A 4,401-nucleotide genomic window follows, 5' to 3' on the forward strand; every position below is an offset into this window, starting at 1 on the left:
CGAAATGTTTGAGGTAGTATTTGGTGGTCTTTAGCTTCTGTAAATGTTACCAATAAGAGTGGAGCTAGCTGAGTGGAGAATTTCTTATAAAACTCTACGGGGTAACCATCAGGGCCTGATGATTTCCCGCTTTGTAGTGACTTTATAGCGTCTAGTAATTCTGTTAGCGTTAGAGGTTTATCTAGTTCCTCAGCACTTAAAGCATCTATTTGTGGTATTTGTGAATTATCCAGAAATGCATTAGATTGTGTGTTGTCTTCTTTGGGCTCAGTGGAATATAAAGACTTATAGTAATCTCTAAATGTGTGCATTATTTTATTATGGTCGATGATTTCTTCTCCATTCTTGTTGGTGATTACTGGTATTGCATTGTGAACTTCTTGTTTATGAATTTGTTGAGCTAAAAGCTTATTAGCTTTTTCTCCGTGTTCATAGTAATGCTGTCTAGACTTATAAATAAGTTGTTCAGTTTCTTTAGTTGTTAAGATGTTAAGTTCTGTATGCAAGGCCTGCCTTTTCCTGTGAAGAGCTTCACTTGGACGCCTGGCTTGTTCTTCATCTATTCTAGTAATTTCATTTCTTAGCTCTGACACTTTCTTGGTTTCTAATTTATTTCTATGGGAAAGATATGAAATAATCTGGCCTCTTAGGAAGGCCTTTAGAGTTTCCCAGAGTGTTCCTGCAGAAACCTCTGTAGACATGTTTGTCTCTAGGAAGAAGCTGATTTGTTTGGATATAAATTCTGTGCAGTTCTCGTCTGCCAATAAAAGAGGGTTAAGACGCCATCTGCGAGGTGAGTACGAGGGGCTTATTGATTTTAGCTCCAAGACTAGAGGGGCATGGTCAGAGATAACAATTGTGTCATATTTGCATAATTTAATTGTAGGCAGGAAATTATTATCTATAAAAAAATAATCAATTCTTGAGTAGCTATAATGCACTGGTGAGTAGAACGAATATGTTCTTGAGTTTGGGTTAAGAAACCTCCAGGGGTCTGATAAGTTGTGATCCTTTAAAAACTGTGTAATTATCTTTGCAGTATTAGATGTCGTCCCCCCTGTCACAGGAGTCCTATCTAAGAGTGGGTGCTCTTGTCTCTGTCAGAAAACTGCTGAGGTCTTTCTGTGTGGTGTTTTGCTTTTCTGCCATATTCCATCTTAGCAACCCTCCACGATATGCTTTAAATATCTAAGCTACACCTCAATGGCAATGTCTTTCTTAATTGTTACTCTCTCTTGTTCCCCCGCTTGCTACCTGCTTTCATTTCATTGCACTCTGAACCACAAAGTAAAATGTTTCCCTTTGCTGTTATATGCACACATTATTAATACAGCTAGCAATGTGTAACAAGTGAAAGTAAAGGACAGGGCAATGAACACAAGATTATAAGGCTATAAAGTTACTGGCCTCTGAATCATTGTGTGACCTTGAACAAGTCATTTAACTTTCTTGTGCTCGAACAATACATAAATAAATTGGTAAACAACTAAAATACATTCTAATCATGTGAGTCCCTTTGGGCAAATATGCCTGCCCAGTATGGCGTAATAGTAAACATCTCACCACAACAAACCTGCTATCTACTCATCTTCTTGTGTGTAAGTGATTCTCAGCTGAAAGTGAAATAAAATAACCTTTCCATTAGCACTAACTGCTCTACAATCATAATAGCAATACAGCTCTAGCTCAGTTTCTGACTCATGCCACAGACCATGTATGGCATAATGGCAGTAATTTGGAATTATTTGGAATTTTTAATATAAATAAAGATCAGAGCCTGATTTTCAGTTATTAAAATAAATAATGGTCAAGTTTTCAAATGTGTTTCTGGCTTCAAGTGCCATTTCTGTTCTTTATAACTTTGTGTTGGTTTCCTGTGCAGACTTTGGTTCTCATGATTTGTTGCTAGGTTAAGGAGTGATAATCTCATCTAAAGCGAATGTTGTAACAATCTATTTCCTAATTGACTAATCTAGAAGTCTATACCAGCAGCACTGAGACAGGCAAAGCAGGAACAAACCTGGACAAAATGCCAGTTAAATGTAGGGCATGCTCACACTCACATGCACACACACTTATGGTGGACCAATTCAGAGTCATGAATTAATCATACACACGGGTGTTTGTAATGTACGAAGAAAACTGAGTATACCTAGAAATATGCATATAGAAATTTGAAATTACCTAAATGATGAATATGTTACATATTGGAAACCTACATTTCAAGACTGATCTAATACTGAATCAACTCAGCCCTGCTCCGATCTGTTCAGTCTACCTGAATATGGTAAAAGCAACAGACAAAAGGCACCAGTATGGAATGGGAGGCTGTCCATTACATGACACACACATTTGGGAGGAATAGGGTGTGACTGGGCCGTGATAGTCAACCTAGAAGAATGCTGCCGCTTCCAATTTTTTTGTACTGTTTTCTGTACTTATGTAATTTGTATACGCATATAACAACAACAATTATTTCTATAGCACATTTTCATATAAATGATGTAGCTCAAAGTGCTTTAAAATGAAGACAGAAAAAAGTATAAAAAAATAAGATTAGGCAATACAAAGTAACAAAGAATAAAGTAAGGTCTGATGGCTAGGAGGACAGAAATAATAAACAAACAAAAAAAAAACTCCAGAGGGATGGAGAAAAAAACAAAATCTGCAGGGTTTCCAAGGCCATGAGACCAGCTCCCAGGAAGTGCAACAGCCCCCAAATTCATAATGGATGGGCTTCCCATTCATAGTTCACTTTATTTTTTTTTTATTGTATTTTATTTTATTTTATGAAAGAGACAAATGTTTACAATGTATAAATGAATGTAAGAAGTAGCATGACACCACTTGGAGCAAGAAGGGATCTCGTTCATGGGTGTATCAAAAAGACCCCTTTTTAGAAATATAGGTACATATTAAATCTGAAAGAATAACTTTCACCATGTGTTTAACTTAATTAGTCTTACGTTGGCTTTAGAGACCCGGGGCTTCAAGGCATGCACACAGAACCACAGAGCTAAACTTGGTTTCTGTAAGGTTTGACTCTAAAGGACAGCAAAATGGAAATGCTGGCATTAATACCACCCATGTCAGCCAGATGTTCTGAAGGCACGCCTAAGGTGGAGTCAAGCTGAAGATGCCTAATTAGTAAGTTTTGTATGAAACCTAGAAATACTTCAAGATTTAAGCCACTTCTGTGTTTGCCAGGCTGTCTGTCACTCTAATTACTGCTCTAGAGGACTTAAAAGCCTTTTGTGGTTGGAAGCTTCTACATAAGTAATGGGAGGCATCAGCCTTATTATAAACTACAACTAGATTTGATTCTGTACTTTAGACTACTTGGTGATTAAGACCAGCTGTTGTTTGTGGCTTATTAGACTCCTTGATTGGTGTATTGGACACTGGTTTGGGTTGCTTGCACTTGTCATTTAAACAAAAAGAGATAAATAGAGATAAAAACAATAAAAAACATATTAGATTGAGTTATATATTTACTATCAGGAGGAGTGGCTCAGAGACACTCTGTTAATCTAAAATAGAATAACAGACTTCATCAATAATTTTAAGTACAGGAGACCTAAGACAAAGCTTAAAATGTGGATAAAGCAAGTGGGTCGAAATTTCATAAGGAGTTAATTTACCTGTGTGCTTAATTCAGCAACTTATCATCATTCATATAGTTACTCTATATGTCACATGATTAAAGGAGGACATCTATCTATCTATCTATCTATCTATCTATCTATCTATCTATCTATCTATCTATCTATCTATCTATCTATCTATCTATCTATCTATCTATCTATCTATCTATCTATCTATCTATCTATCTATCTATCTATCTATCAAAAGCAATGTAGCACTCATTATTGGATTGGAATTTTAACCTTCCATGATGAAGTAACAATAAACAAAATAGAATAATAGGAAAACATTATGTACAAAAACAATACAAAAAACAATAGCAATTGTGAAATTTACAGTCATCTTGTTTTCCTTCAGCATCTTGTGTGACCACCACTTATAAGCCCCACTGCTTGACACTTTAGCCACACAAACCCAAAGAACCACTGTGTTGTAAAGAGCTGTTATTTGTCCTTTGTATTAGCTTGAACAAATGAATCATTCTCATCTTATCTCATTAACAAGATGTTTTTAACCATAGAACTGCTGCTCATTGAATGTTTTTGTTTATCACAATATTCTTTGTAAACTCTAGGGACTGTACTGCATGAAAATCCCAGGAGGAGATGCTATAGTAGGACCTCCTTATCAGTAACAAACAATCAGACTACATTTGAAATTATTTAAATCATATCTTGCACAATTTAATCTTTGATTAAAGAGCAGCTAAACCCTTTGACTTATGCCTGCATGCTGCTTATACTGAGATATAGCCAC

Source organism: Erpetoichthys calabaricus, chromosome 2 (assembly GCF_900747795.2).
Source record: "Erpetoichthys calabaricus chromosome 2, fErpCal1.3, whole genome shotgun sequence".
Classification (NCBI taxonomy): domain Eukaryota; kingdom Metazoa; phylum Chordata; class Cladistia; order Polypteriformes; family Polypteridae; genus Erpetoichthys; species Erpetoichthys calabaricus.